Source organism: Enhydra lutris, unplaced genomic scaffold (assembly GCF_002288905.1).
Source record: "Enhydra lutris kenyoni isolate GAN:26980312 unplaced genomic scaffold, ASM228890v2 scaffoldscaffold43, whole genome shotgun sequence".
Taxonomy (NCBI): domain Eukaryota; kingdom Metazoa; phylum Chordata; class Mammalia; order Carnivora; family Mustelidae; genus Enhydra; species Enhydra lutris.
The window spans coordinates 9,012,459-9,029,146 of record NW_019154127.1 but is presented as its reverse complement, the minus strand read 5'-3'; positions in this window follow the sequence as shown (position 1 = coordinate 9,029,146).

The window sequence follows — 16,688 nt, the reverse complement described above, 5'->3', positions numbered from 1 at the left end:
CCATCAATCCAGGACCCAGCATGGTGCATGGCAACATTAGGCTGTCAGTAAATGTCTTCAGCTGTGTGCATGAGTGAACATCTGGAAAGGTAATGTCTGGACCAAAGGTGGACTCAGTGGGGTGCCCAGGGGCCAGACTCAAGGGAGAATTCCTTAACAGAGAAGCTGCATCTGGAATGGCCAACCTTGGCCCAGGAGTTCCTGGATGCCGGTGTGCTCGCTAGGGACCACGTGACTATTTACCAGATGTTTAGCAACACTGGGTAAGTGGACCACTTAGCTGTTTAGGACTTTTTCACTCCTATGCAATTCGGGTTCTGCCAAGTGATTAAATGTCATATATGCATGTACAGAGATCAGGGAAGAGGGGTCTGAGATGCAGGACCACTTGGCAGCCTCCCTCTTGCATGCCCTCCCTTCTAAGGGACGAGTACATTTGGGACTCAGATGTACTATAGGTGCTAGAATCCTCCCATCACTCGCGACGTGGCTCTGTGTCTTCGGGTTGACTGGAGACCACCCTGCTCAGAGGTGGAAACACGTCCTGTCTGCCGGGGACACAGGGCTAGGTGCATGGCCAGAGGCGGCCCGCTGGTGGCCCCGCTGAGCTCCCCCTCCATGTGTCCTCACTGGGAAGGAAGACCAGCCTCCTACAGCACTTTTTCATGAAGTCACGCACCGTGGTGGGGTTCGTTGGTCACAGCCTGCTCAGCATTAGACATGGCACAGCTATAAGCACGTCAGGCTGTCCCCGGAGCCTCAGCCCAGCCTCAGATGAACGTTTCCGCCTCTCAGCAGGCACTGGAGGCCGGCAGCCACGGCTGGTTACCTCCTAAGAGCCTAAGGAGGGGTAGGGGCAGAAGTTAAACTGTAAGAAAGAATTCGGGGTAGAAGCTATAAAGCTATACAGTCTCCTGACTAGAAGGCAAGGATCTTCCAATAAATTGGTGGAAAGTAGCGATGGGAGGAAATGAATGGCTTTCTTTAGAGAAGACAGGCCAAGCAAGAAACACCTACTTCCGGTCAGGGCAGGTCCCGGCTCTTCCTGTGGGAGCCAGCGGAAGAGGCAGGGCAGAGCAAGAGTAGAGAGGGGCTCCACTCCCTTGCTCCACCACCAGAAACACGTTTAGTGGAGAATAATTGTTCCCTGTTAAGAGTGGAACCAGTCTCAGCTAGGTCAGTAGGACGGATTTCCTTAGAAGAAATCCCTGCTCTCCTTTTTCTTTTCTTTTCTTTTCTTTTCTTTTCTTTTTTTTTAGGTAGGCGCCAGGCCCCCAACAAGGGATTTGAACTCAGAACTTTGAGATCAAGATCTAAGGTGAAATTAAGAGTCGGAGGCTTACTCCACTGAGCACCGCCCCCCCCGCCCCGCCCCGCCCTGCCCCGCCCCGCCCTGCCCCGCCAGGCGCCCCTCCTATTTCGTGACACGACATTGGGTGTGTGTCTGCTTATCTGCTTATTGTGCTCCTCTGGCCCAGCGCATCTGGAAGTGGGGTTATGCAGCAGTCACTTTTATTTTTTTTATTGTTTTTTTTTTTTTTTTAGTTTTATTTTTTAAAGATTTTATTTATTTATTTGACGAGGAGAGAGAGATCACAAGTAGGCAGAGAGGCAGGCAGAGGGGGAGGGGGAGGCAGGCTCCCCGCTGAGCTGAGAGCCAATGCGGGGCTCGATCCCAGGACCCTGAGATCATGACCTCAGCCGAGGACAGAGGCTCAACCCACTGAGCCACCCAGGCGTCCCAGTCCCTGGGTTTTAAACCAACGCTCTCTAGTCCATGCTTACAGCTAATTGCTTTATTCCAATTAAGTAGAAAACACTGATGCGTTCTATAGCATTCACTCAATTAAAGCTGAGCCCTTGTTAAGATATTTTATTCAATTTCAAATGGCTATAAAGCAGGAGAAAGGGGATTTGAATGAGACTCTCTGACTCCAGGGCATAGGTGCTGCACTGCTCTACCTCTCAGAGAAAGCTGAATGAAGGGGAAGCCTCATAGGATGGACAACCGTCCTAGGGTGGGCAAACAAATGATGATTCATGTGATGGTAGGAAGGCAGGTGAAGGAGAGAACAGCTAGTAGGAGAGGAAGACAGGTGGAAGGAGGCTGAACGGTGAATGTGTGACCAACAGTTGTGTGTGTGTTGTCCGGGATGACTCTAGCCAGCAAGAGACTGAGCTGGGATTATCACTGGAGGCTTCATGACAAATCCGCACGAAAGGACCCTTTTCTTCCTACGGAACTTCACACAAATCAGATCAGTGGGTGATGCAAAATCAAGCCAAATGTGCCCAAGCTACATAATATTCAGCTTCAGTTGACTGAATATCTTTCCAAGGATTCTTGGAAACTACATCTTCTCTTAATTGCCTTAAGAAGTCCCTCTCACGGTGCACTATCTGTTTACAACTTGTGAGCTCACCAGAATTTTCCCTTTTCTTTGTCTAGTTCTTCAACCCAGTTCCTACATGCTTCCAACAGTGGACCAGACTTTATAGGAGTGGTTTGTGGAAAGAATGTTACCATGATTATTAGAGTTCAATATAAACCAATGAGGAGCAAGAATGTCTGCTTTCATTTACTCAACAAGCATGTAATGGTGTCTTTGGTGTCACAGCACTGTGAAAGATACAGAAAGGTGTTAGAGTTCTTGGCCTTGGAGAGATTACAATCTAAAAGGAAGGAACGGAAAAAACACATGAGCATTTCAAAGAGGGAGAGGTCCTGCTAAGTGGGCTGATCAGGCAAGTCTTCTTAAAGGAGGTGGTATTTCAGGAGGGGGAGGTTTTTGATGCATACACTGTGTTCTAGGCAAGGAGATTTTCTTTTCTTGAGCAAAAGTGTGGGATTAGAAGAAAATCAACCTTCATGAAAGAAACATGCGAGTCATAAAGAAAATGAAACAGAAATCAAGGACATTTTGATTTATAAAATAATGAAATGTCAAATAGGATGTTCATTCTTGTGTATAATGGTGACATCTGAGGTGTGAGACAGGACATCTCTTGAATCTGTGAGGACCACCACATTTGAAGAGGCGTGATGCTTATGGGTCTGACCTACTATCGTCTATTGCATGAAGGAGGGTTGAGGCACTAGAGAAAAAAAAAAAAAAGGACTCTGCACACATCTTAAAGTATAAGTATTCAAATGATAGGCAGTTTGGGAAAACATTTCTAGGACTTTTTTTTTTTTTCAAGTGACCCCTATCTTTTCCTTGGACTGAGTTTATATTAATAATTTCTGAAAAATACACAAATATTGAGAGCTTATCTGAAGACTCGAGGTTGGAGTAAGTGAAAGGATATTTGAGGTTATCTCAAATTGTTGTGAGATATGAGAGAAATGTGATAATAGCAAAGCAGTTTCCTGGAAGGACCCTCTCTACTTTGGAGATAGAAATTCATTAACTCATTCATTTAAAACAAAAAAGTGTCTGCCTTCAGCTCAGATCATGATGCTAGGGTCCTGCGATCGAGCCTCACACTGGGTTCCCTGCTCAGGCGGAGAGTCTGCTTCTCCCTCTTCCTCTGCTCCTCCCCTCAGCTCCTGTTCTTTCCTGCTCTCTCCTGCTCCCTTGTGCTCTTGCTCTCTCTCAAATAAATAAATAAAATCTTAAAAAAATGACTAAGGGAATAAAACTATGGTTGTTAGGGACTTTTAAAAGTTGAGAGGGTATTGCAAACCAATTTGTGCCTTTTTATTGGAAAATTAGATGGAGTTGACAAATTCTTATAAACAATAAAACAAACCACACATGGCACAAGAAGAAATAGAAAGCCTGAATAGTCTTACAGCCATTAAAAAAATCTAATTAGTAGTCAAATTCTTCCCACAAAAAAAACCTACAAGCCAATGGCTTCATCAGTGAGAACAACCACATATTAAAGGTGCAAACAGTTCAAAAATCACTCCCCAAATTATAAGGAATATAAAAAGAAGAAACAATCCTCAATATAATTTTTGATGCACAACCTTGGTACCAAAATCAACAGACAGCACAAAAAAGCCAATCACACTTTTGAATGTAAGGTGCAAAGATATTGAACAAAGTGTTAGCAACAGAATTCAGCCACATATAACAAATCAATACATTATAACCAAGTTGGGCTTACCAAGTAATGCAAAGTCAAGTGATCATTGGAAAAATCAATTAATGTAATCCCCACATGAGCACACCATAAGAGCAAAATATTATCATCTGATGGATACAGAAAATTATTTCATATAATAAAACTTATAGAAAATATAATAAAAGTTGCGGGGCACCTGTGTGGCTCAGTGGGTTAAAGCCTCTGCCTTTGGCTCAGGTCATGATCCCAGGGTCCTGGGATTGAGCCTTTCATTGGGCTCTCTGCTCAGCAGGGAACCTGCTTCCCGCCCACCCCGGCCTGCCTCTGTGCCTACTTGTGATCTCTGTCTGTCAAATAAATAAATAAATTTTAAAAATATATAACAAAACTTCCATAAATTATTAACTATTAACAAACTGAGAATATAATGTGACTTCTTTAACCTGATAAAGGGTATCTATAGAAAACATCCAACAAATGTAAAACTTAAAGGTTTAAAATTGAAAACATTTTCTTTGATTTTAAGAACAAGAAAGATGCCTACTATTACCATTTTTATTCAAAATAGTTTTGGTGGTTCTCACCGGAATACTAAGGCAAGAAAAGGAAAAATTTAAGTATTAGAAAGGAAGTGATGACTATTTCATTATTCACAGAAAATATGGCTGTGCACATAGAAAATCCAAATTAATCCTTAGGTTAAGTTTTTTGAATTTATAAGAGTTTTAGAAAAGTTGTTGAAATAAAAATTCAGTTGAGTTTCTACATGCTAACACATACACTAGAAAATTAAGCTTAAAATGTATTATTCACAATAACATAAAATACATAATGTCTAAGGATAAATACAATAAAGGTATACAAGATCTTTATGAAAGAATAATAAAACTTCTTTGAGAGACATCAAAGAAGATTTAAAGAAATAAAAGGATGGACCATGTTCATAGAATTGATGATTCAGTGTTATAAAGATGTCTATTTGCAAAATCACCTAGAAATTCACTGCAATTTCTGTCAAAAACTCCCCAAAGTTCACTGTCTTTAATGATACTTTTGAATGAAAAAAAAAGTTCATAATTTTAATACAGAGAATTTTATTTTCAATATTATATTTCTTTCTTACTTTGAATATATTTCTTTTATATTTTGTAGTTTTTGTCATTAAATTATTTTGCACCTCAAGGTCATGAGCATGTTTTCCTGTAATTTCTTTGAGAACTTTTATATTTTGCATTTTAAATTTTATTTCTTAACCACATGTTATTGATTTTTATGTGTGGTATTACATGGTGCTCCAATCTATTTTTTCCCTGGTATATGGTTTCCAATTGTTCTAGCTCCATTTATTAAAAGCTCATTCTTTGTGCACTGATCTTCACTATCATTTCTGATTATATCAGGTATTCAGACATGTTGAATTTTTTATGGATTTCTCATCTATTCTTTTGGTGGCAGTGAAGACAAACTACACACTGGGAGAAGTTATTTGTGACCCATATAACCTGTGAAGTACTAGTATCCAGAATGTACAGCCATTATAAATCAATAAGAAAAAAAAAAGTAGTTAGTAAAAGAATTGAAAAGCTTACTTTTCAAGAGTGGAAACATTGTGGACAATAAATGTATGGATGGTGTCCAAGCTCATGGTAATCCAGGATATGTAAATTAAAACCAAAATGGTGTCCCTTTACACCCACCATATTGGCAAACATTAAAAAGTCCAATCAAAAGCAATAATGGTGATGATGGAAAACAAAGGGAGTGCTCATGCACTGCTAGTAGGAGCGGAGACTGATACAATCTCCTTGGAAAACACTTGGCATTTTTTGGCATTCACTGTAGAACAGATGAAGTGTATACCCCAAATTCTGCTTGAGAAATTCCATAGAAAACCAGGAATCTCCCACAAGCCCACTAAGATACATGAACCACAATGTCAATTACAAGCACGCTTGTAATAATCAAAACTGGCTACAACCCAAGAGTCCATCCACATTAGATTAGATAAGACAATTGTGGTATATTTATATAATGGGAATACACATAATGACTAAAACTCACAAACTTAATATTGAGCCAAAGAAGCAAATAACAGGAAAACCTACACAATATGGTTCCATTTATTTAGATTTCAAAAGCAAGCAAAGACAAACAACATATTATTAAGAGATCATGTAATGGCATTTTAAAAATATGAATAAAAGGAAGAGACTGAACATTTCAAAGTCAAGACAGTGATTACCTGTGAGCAGGAAGAAAGGAGATGGGGTTTTTTAAAGACTTGACAGTGTTTCATTTCCCATGATGGTGGTGATTTCTTTATTTGCTATGTGTAGTCATTTTAAACACTTATCTGAAAAAAAAAATCTTCTCATCTGTACATATGATTATCTTCCAGTATAAATGTCGTTTAAATGCTATGGCATAAAGAGGATAAACACAGACTCAGTTCAATTTCACACCCATTAAGAGCTGGCTCCTGTCAGAGCAACGTTTAGCAGCCTTGGGGAACATGCTGCATTCTGATTGTTCTCCCAGAGGATGCTGCATTTCCTCTGTGCAGTGGCTCAGAGTTTGCTTTTGCACAATGGGTTTTGGTATTCCCCGGAAGGTTTACTTCCTCTGCCAAATGCTCTCTGTCGGCTAGTTACTGTTGAATGTGTGTGCAGCCTTCTGTCTGTCCCTACTATAAGTCCCCTATGATTGTCCTCCCTTCAAGAGACAGAGCTTACTTAATCCCCCACCCTTTGAGTGTAGGATGGACTCACTAGCCTGCTCCTACTAAACAGAATGTGGTAGAGGTGCCAGGGTGTGACTTCTGAAATGAGGTGATAAAAGGCATTGTGACCTTCTCCTTGCCTTGTCTCTTGGATAGCTCATTCTGAGGAAAAGCTGGCTGCCATGCCATGGGGACACCCAAGCACCACTATGAAGAGGTCCCAGGGGTGAGGAGTTCCTGCCAATCGCTAATCCTCCAGTCCCAACAAAGTATTCAGATGAACTTGCTCTTGGCCAACACTTTGCCTGAAATCTCCCAAGAAAACATGAACCAGAACCACCCACTAAGCTGCTTCTGAATTCCTGACCCACAGAAGCTGTGAGGTAATAAATGTTCTTTGCCTTACCCCACTATGTGTTGGGGAACTACGTTACACATCAGTAGATAACTGTTCTCAGGATGGCTTTGGTCCCAGCCTGGTAGTATATTGCTTTGGACTTAAAGAGTTGCTTAGGTGCTACAGCCTGGGTTGACCTCAGACCTACAAGGTGATCTCTCTGCTTCTGAAATATCTTTAGCTGACTCTTAACTCATTCCATTGACAAAGTATGTGTTGGCTCTCAGGTGTTCTGAGACTAAATAATATTACTTAAAAAAAATATTTTCTCCCTCACCCTCTGACCCCATGATAAAGGGACATTATAACAACCTAGGACTTTGAAATTCTGGGTTTTGCACATTGTAGTTGAAATAGTGTGGGCTTTCAAACCCCACAGGCAAGCACTGAGTTCTACCCTTGGCTGGCTGTTTGACTTTGGGTATAGCATTATACCCTTGGAAGTTCTCTTTCCTCATCTGTTGGTCAAATAATAATCACTCAGTAAATATATGTCACGTAGGATTCAGTTTGGCTATGAATGAAGAAAAACAATGGCTTACTCAAGGTAGAATTTTGCATCTTCTCCATGTCAAAATCCAGAGGTAGATGGTTTAGCACTGGTATGACATCCATGATATCAGGATCCCAGGATATTTTTGTCTTGTTATTCCACCAGGTATAGTTATTCTGGTCAAGGACAGATGTGCTGACTCCAAAATATTCATGGAAAAAACAAAAGTTGAACTTGGCCTAAATATCGGTTAGGGTTCTACCAGAGAAACAGACCAATAGCATATAAATGTGTGTGTGTGTGTGTGTGTGTGTGTGTGTGTGTGTATTTCAAGGAATTGGTTTCTGTAATTGTGGAATCCAGCTGGGCAGGTCCGAGGTCTGCTGGGCTGGCCAGTTGGCTGGAAACTCTTGGGAAGAATTTCTTCAGTTTTGCTCCTAAGGTTCTTCAATTGATTGGATGAGGCCCACCCAGATATTAAGGATAATCCTCTTTTCCTTAAAGTGACCTGATTACAGATGTTAACCACACCTACAAAATACCTTCAGAGTGACACTTGAATTGGCATTTGCATAGCCTCCAAGAGTGACAGTTGCAGGCTTCAAGTCTAGTTAAGATTTATTTTCAACCAGCTGGTCTCCTGCAAAGCTCCATGACAAACAGCCACAGCCGAGTGCTCACGGGGGCAAATTAGGTCCCCTCTGCCATATCACAGAAACTGCATCTGCAAGCCCTGCACCGGGAGCCCTGGTTCACCAGAGGAGGGACCAGAACTCCCCAAGCATGAATTTGAGCTGCTGGGACAGGACCAGAGATAAGTCCTGCCACCCTCATCGCTGTTGCATCCTAGCTCCTAGTCTTGCTGGGAGAGGCAAGTTTAAAACCCCTTAGGGGTCAGACTCCCCCTCCTGTATCCTGATGCCAGGCCCTGATTGTCCTCCAGGTCCTGCCACAGAACAAGTTCCAACAGGTGACCCATGCACCTGCTTCTGCTTCTGATTCTGTGAATTTTCTCCAATTCTTGCTTTCCAAGAGGCCCAGTGTGTGTGATCAGGCTGTGCATCCTTGGTTAACTAGCATCTGCTCCCCAGACAGTGCTAATGAGGAAGGGATAAAGAGGACGAGGGATACCCAGCACATGATGAATGTGCTCACTTCCCACTGATGCACCTTGCAGCAGGGGCTCTGAGGAATGCAGTCATCGCTCTATTAATACTGAGAAAGAGCAAGAGAAGAGATCGGCTTTTGCCAGCAGAGCCTCTACCAACACAAAGGGCTCCTTTGTGCAAACTAGAAGGCACTTGCCCTGGGCAGACAACCTCCCTGGGCCAACAATTCACAATGACATGGCTCTCCCCCTGGGACATCCCTGAGCCAGAGTGCAAGGCTGGGAGGTGGGAGCATGGGCTCTGAGGTTCCACTCGCCCATGGGGGTGTGCTTTTCTGCTCTACCTAGGCAGCCCGGCCCTGTGTGGCCCTGCCATCACCACAGAGCCAGCTACCCTCCCTGCCGGCCTAAGTGACAATTGCTGAACATAAACACACCGCGGTCCTTTCAGAAACTGGAACAGACATGGGAGTACGTGCTGGAAATCCTCTGTCATGAGTGTATGTCCTGTGCTCCAGCCCAGGGGTAGAGCACCAGGTGACGAATCGGGCATCTTGGCCATTGCAGGCCAGAAATGCTCTCTCCCATCCAGCAGCCTGAATGGCAATCCTGGAGGGGTTCTGGACTGGAACTTCATGAAGATATGCAAAGGATTTGATGGCGTGATTGCAACCACGCTTTTTAAGGAAAGCCGATACAGGGCACTGTGTACTTTATATTTTTGTATGGAATGAGCTGTACGGGATACAGATGGACAACGTTCACTTTTCAGTTCCTTCTCACAAGTGAGCTGTATGGGACTTTTCATCCTGGAAGCTTCTTATCAGGCCAAGAGTAGAACTCACACTTCCCACCAGGTCTGCAAGGCCTTACGTGATTCACCCTATCTCCTGCCCCAGCTTTACGGCTCACCTGTCCGTCCACGCCCTTCTTCCTCCTCCTCATACCCAGGACCTCTTCCAAGACTAGGCTGCCACACTAGCGGGCCCCTCTCCTTCCCCTGGGCACTTGTTTTCCAGGTCTTCACAAAGCAGGCTCCCTTGTCCTGTTGCTCTCAGGGAGGCCTCCCAGCACAGTCCCCCAGCCTCAAGGCTGGTTCTCTGGGCCCTTATCACTGGTGGTGTCTCTTACACACTGGTTTTCCATCATCATCATCATCCCTGTGCAACCTCCACAAAGGAGAGTCCTGGCACTGGGCAGGTGGACTGAGTAAGGATGTTTTTACTTGTAGATGATGCAGATTTGGAACGTTCAGGCAGAGACTCTATGCAGAGGTCTTTCTGTCTCGGGTCTTTCTGACTTGGTCCTGCTCCATCTCTCCATGGTAGTCCTTCTCTGCCACGGGCAGGCTCATTTTATGCCAGAGCAAGGTATCTGTCAAAACAAAACTCCAGGCTTCCAGAAGATCCCTCAGCTCCAGTACCGTTGATGTATTGGTCCAAAAAATTCTTTGTTGTGGGGGATGTCCTATGCATCGTAGGATGGTCAGCAACATCCTTGGCCTCTACACACTAGATGCCAGTAGCGCCCTCCTTGGCATGACAGCCAGCACGGTCTCTAGACATATTCCCAAGAAGCCCACGAGAAACAGAGTCACCCCTGGCTGAGACTCCCTGGCTTACATCATGACCTTGTAACCACTCCAAAAGAAAAGGTAGTTCTTTTTTTCCAGTAGTTACACAAGGAGTAACTGGAATTGAGGCCACGTCCCTGACTTTGGTCATGCGCCCACCCCTGACCCTGTCACTCCCTGACTTAGGTCATGTGGCCACCTCTGACCCTGTCACTGCTGCTGAACATTGGGGATGCACAGACCAGGTAGTCTGAGTCTGTGCCCTAGAATTAGGGTCGGTTTGGTCACACTCAAACCTTTGATGGGTAGGGAGGGGATGTTACCCAAAGGGGAGTGAGAGAACTGCAACCACCAGGGGAGTTATTGTGGGGTCTGGAGAAAGCCTCTTCCAGAGTGCACATCGCTGTTCCCACACATCCAGTGGTCTACACTGGGTTTGCTTCATGTCCAGTGATGGCGGCCATCATGCTCTAGCAAAGTGCAGACGACTTCAGTACTTCAATCCATAGAGGGCAGATCCTTAGCTGGGCCTAATGCAAACTCGCTACATTGTGTAGCAAAATCCCTTGCTTTTATTTTTCCTGGTGAGATGATCCATTTCTTCCATCGAATGCCCAAATATATACCCGAACTCCTGGTTTCAAATCTTTCTTTTAAAAAGATTATTTTCCCAAAGTCCTCAAAGTGTTTATTCAATTTTCCCCATTTAGTCAGATGAGAAAATTAACAGAAATCACCTATATATTTTTGAACAGCTTTATTGATATGAAAATTACAAATGTAAAATTTGTCTTTTTAAAAAATTTTGGAACTGAAAGACAGTTAACATGCAGTGTTATGAGTTTCAGGCGTACGATATACTGATTCTACAACTCTGCATTTCACAGCACTCTTCAGGATGAGTTTCACACCTTCTGATAGCAAATCGAGTACAGACCTAGGAAGAGTCATTGTGCTCTACCAAATAGTGCTCGAAACAAATACCTGAAATCTGTTGGTTTGGGCCCATAGCTCACTCATGGGAAACTGACTATGATAATAGTTAGTAGAAAATAGAATGACTAATTTACATAAATCCAAGTGTTCTCTGTGAGGGACGTAAGGAACCCCTGCCAGCCTGCTTCCTCCCTGAAATGCTACAGAAATCCAGGTGATGAGTGGTTCTAGTAGTAGCAGGCACTAAATCAACAGAATTGTTTGTTTGATGGATTCATACATTTATGTATTTATTTTAATTTTTTTAATATAGAGAAACAGCCCTGTAGCAACTTCTATGAAATGGAAGTCATGGCGGGGTCAGATGCAAACGTGCCACCTGTTTGCATTCTGATGCTGAGCTCATGTGGCCCCTTGGTCCTGCTTGGTGATGTCTTTGGCTCCTCTTGTGAGTGTTTTACACTTGGACACCGTTGGCTTCATAGGGTACGAGGGAGACAGTGTGAATGGACGGGCATAAAGCCAACGCCTGCCCTTTATGCAGGTAAGACCTGTTCTGTGCCTCCTCCTCTGAGGAATGGGTCTGCTATCTCTTTGCTGGGAAGAGCAGCTTTGCTGTGATTTTCATCATAATCCCTGTGTATACTCAAGGACTTACACTAAAGAGAGTATAACTAGTTTTCTCAAGACTTCTGTGACTTTGGCAATTTTGTCCCTGGATCACACAGTTCACACGGTTTTGTTCCTTCTTTCTTAGCCTCCCAACATAGCCCCTTTTGCCTTTTCTTTCCTCTTTCTTCAACCCTCCTCTCCATCCATTTCCTGGCTCCTCTTCCATCCCCTCAAAATTTCCCGGGAAACAGGAGATTCGTGGATATATAGAATTCCTCTCCTACCCAATAATGGCAAGAATGACCAGACATATTTTCCTAATATTTCTAGAGTGTTCCAGACACCATGAGAGTGATGGGGCGCCAAGGGACTTGAGGTCCCAGTGAGGTTGAAAGCAGCTCTGAGGGAGTTACTGGATGGAAATGCAGAAGGAGTGCATGTGAGCGGCAACTTTTCTGTCTTAGAAGGATTGCTCTGACTTGGGGGGAGAAGGATCTGGGTTAGGGGAGAAACAGGGGCAGAGAGACTGGAGCAGCACAGGTTCCGCAGGCTGATCAACTCCCTGGAGTGCTGGACATAAGTGGAGAGAGCAGCCCTTGGACCAGGACTTGCAGATGGATGCTCTTGCCAGAACATTGGCAGATAATGATGACCTTGAAGACAGGGAAGGTTGACACAGCGGGAGAGGAGTCTTGGGCAAATCTCATGCCTTTCACAGTAAGATAGAAACTCCGGTGACAAAAAGCAGTCTACCTCCTGGAGAAGCGGGGGTGAGGCTGGGCCACATTGATCAAACTAAGGGTGGACAAGACGAACCCACCTTTAGGTCATAAGAGCGGAAGTGACTAAGCCTAAGTGTTTGAACCAAGACAGAGAAAGGCTGGCCGTCACTGTGGAGAAAGACTTAAATCTTGGGGTACATAAGAACTAGCCCACCAAGAGTGAACCCATCCAGATGCTTCCAAGCAGTGCAGAGTGATGAAGAAATAAGTGATGGGAGGGTCAGCTTTCTGGAGAGTGAAGACCAGAACAGTAGGGACGGAACCCTTCCAGCACCCACCTCGCTGTCTCTTCCTGCTCATCTTTGTGCGCATGCTCCCTCTCCTGAATGCCCCGCCATACAGCCACCTGCTCAGGGCTCCTTCCTTGCTCCAGGACCCTCTCAGACCTCTGCCTTACACGTTTTACAGCGCCCAGGTCGAAGCTTCAGAACGCTTTCTTCCTACCTCGGTCTGGATGAGCTCGTGTGATCTCATGGCTTGAGGTACTATCTGAGTCTGCTGAGGGTGTAAATTCAAATACATGGCTCCCAAGGTGTACCTCTAGTTAACCCCTTCCATGGGCTCCACTCTCTGCTGGGGTGCGCAAGGACCACCTCATGCTTAGCATGCCCCCAAGCAAAACCAGGCTCCCTATTCTGCCATGCATCCAAGTCAAGTCCGATGGGTTCTATCTTCAGAAAGTGTGTAGTATCAGTTCAGGTCACATTGCTTTCACCAACACCTCTGTAGTGCGAGGCCTCAACAGGCCGAGCCCCGGAGCGCTCTGCTGGCAGACAAACACCCCCAAACCAGACAGGCTTTTGACAGCCCCTATTTCTCTCTCACACTTCATGTCAGCAGCGGTGTTCAGTGCCTGGCCTGGCCCCTGTGCTTGCTAGTTCTAGATCCTGGGTTGAAGAAGGGTGGCTCTCCCCCAGTTTGGGACTTCCATTCCTGCAGAAGAGAAAAGAACCAATCAGGCAATGGCCTTTAAGACGCTTCCTGAGATGTGGCTTCTGCTCACGTCCCTGGAGCCAAAGCAGCTCACATGGTCAAGCGCACCATCAGCAGGGTTACGTTAATTTTTGAATAACATGTTCTCACGATTCAAGCGCTAGGAAATATTTTAAAAAACCTGGCAATATAAAATAGCATACAGTGAAAAGCTTCCTTCTCACCCTGTCCTCCACCCTCCCAGGCCACCCTCACACTTAATGACTATTCTTCAATTCTTATGTATTTTTTATATAGTTTTTAAAATGAATATACAAAAAAATGAATTTAAACCTCTATTTTCCTTCACCCTTTTCTGTGAAATTTAGCAGACCATATCCCCTGTATTCTGTTGTATGTTTTGCCGTTTCCACTTAAAAATGTACCCCAGAGGGCGCCTGGGTGGCTCAGTGGGTTAAGCTGCTGCCTTCTGCTCAGGTCATGATCCCAGGGTCATGGGATCAAGTCCCGCATCGGGCTCTCTGCTCAGCAGGGAGCCTGCTTCCCTCTCACTCTCTCTGCCTGCCTCTCTGCCTACTTGTGATCTCTCTCTGTCAAATAAATAAATAAAATCTTAAAAAAAAATGTACCCCAGAGACATTGCACAATACTTCCATGAACGCTGCCTGGTTTGTTTTCATAGCTGCATGATATTCCAGTGCTTGGACATGCGATATTTTATTTGACTTCTCCACTATTAAAGGAATTTCTGGTTGTTTCCAGCTTCTTCATTATACTAACAATACTGCGATGAGAAGTTTTGGATACATGGGGAGAACAAGCAGAAGCCAGAGTGGTAAATAGATTCATGTTTCAAAGTAGTACTTTAAAAATATTTAGAGTAATGATTTCAACTCTGGAGGCATACGACATCACCTCGGAGCATCTAAAAACTAGTGATGCCCTGACCCAGCTTCCAGAAATTCCAATTTCACCTGTCAGAGGTGGGACCCAAGGGTTGGTCCTTTTAGGAGTTTTTTTTCGGATGCGTTGAATGGACAGCCAAGGCTGAGAACCATGAGTGTGAGGAAGATGGAGAATGCATGGAAAGGAAAGCATTTGTGGGGGGAACACTGGAGAGGAAGGAGAGGTTGGGGACAACCGCCAGCTGTGTAGACTTCAGCAAGAAACACGGGTGAAGGGTTTTTACAGTGTTTATGTCATACATTTAGTTGAGTTGTGTATTTCGTAGTTCGACCTCCTCCCCCCCCCCCCCCTCCCCCCCGCCCCCGCCCCATTCAAGTGACAAGAAAAGCCCACATTCCTGTCAAGGGCTGTGGATTCCACTCCTCCTCTGTTCCATGTGTTGCTAAGGAAAGCCTGCCCTCTCCTCAGGTGAACACACAGCTGGCTCATTGGGTCACCATTAGGAGATGCACCCTATCAAAATCCTCATTTTTTGGACAAAGAAGCTGAGACTCAGAGAGGTTAAGAGGCACATCCAAGGTCACACAGCTCAGAAGTGAGAGAGATTCACACCCAGGCCTGGGGGCTGAGGTTTCCTGTCAGATGGGACCAATTTCCTCCCCTGCAGCTGTCAGGATGTCTGTTTTCCTTTATCATTTCTAAATCCTGTCCTTCCTTGGCCTCTCGAAACTTAGTAACTTACTTCACATCAGCTCCCTGCAGGGTCCGCAGGACTCTGAAGGGTGGGCTGTCATCGCTCGCCTGCAAAGGGACTTACCAGCCCCCTATCTCACTGGCTTCAGCAGGAAGCACTGCAGCTTGGTGGGCCAGCCGCCTCCCGATAGGAATGAGGGGATTAACCTGCCCCAGGATCTTCTGCCATGACCTGGATAACGGCTGGGCAGGCAGAGAACATGAATGCAAACCATCAGCCTCCCTCCCTGGCTCAGGGCTGGAGAAGCCTAGGCTGTTCCATCACTCCCCCTCCTAGGACTGCCCACCCTCCTCCGTAACTGAGGTTGGCAGAAGAAGAAACTCAGATTCAAACCAGGGAAAGATCATGATCAGGCCGCTTGGCCATTAGCGCTCCTCAGTGTAATGTTTCTCCCCCACTCTAGAATAGAGCAAGATCTTGGGGGTTGGGGTGGGGAGTGGGCTGTGGCAATTTGGGATTCAGCCTATGGGCACACACTTTTCTCTTTTTGAATGTCTCTGTGTGTGTGTGTGTGTGTGTGTGTTTTGTCTCTGTGTCTTCATTTGTCCCTGTGTACGTGTCTGTGTGTTAATGTGTGTGTCTGTGTGTATCCCTTTGTATGTATGTGTGTGTATCTGTGTGTGTGTCCCCGTGTCTCTGTGTGTGTCTGCATGTATCTGCGTGCGTCCCTATGCCTGTGTGTCTGTGTGTCCATGTGTGTTTTGAGGGCTACAGTGTCAGAGTTCTAATTCCTTTGAAAAATGTTTTCAGTTCACATCGATGCGGAGAATTTGGAATTGCTCCCCCTCTTTCCTGGAGAAGGCCCCAGGGTAGACCCTTGCTAGAGGTATTTAAGCGCAGGGAGGGCACCTGCCTGAGGGGAGCTTAGCTGCTGGGCTCCGGAGGGCCGGACGACCCTCATCCTGCCACCAGGGGGCGCTGGAGCCGCGTGCACCGCTGCTTCTGTGGGGGACCCTAGAGTCTTGCTTGGTTTGCCTTCCTAGTCTGGAACGCTTTATTTATTTTTTTTTTTAAAGATTTTATTTATTTATTTGTCAGAGAGAGAGAGAGGGAGAGAGAGCAAGCACAGGCAGACAGAATGGCAGGCAGAGGCAGAGGGAGAAGCAGGCTCCCTGATGTGCAAGGAGCCTGATGTGGGACTCGATCCCAGGACACTGGGATCATGACCTGAGCCGAAGGCAGCTGCTTAACCAACTGAGCCACCCAGGCGTCCCTGGAACGCTTTATTTTTAAGGCATCTCTCATCTCCCTGGAATACAGAGGCCACCTGTTAGGTCATCTTCCGGCACTCCCTAGGCACCAAAACTCCATTTTATGGCCCTTTAAACTGAAGACCAGCGGTATCGGCATCGTATCTGGGAACAGCAGGAGCCTCAGTTCACTGCTTCAGATTATAAATGT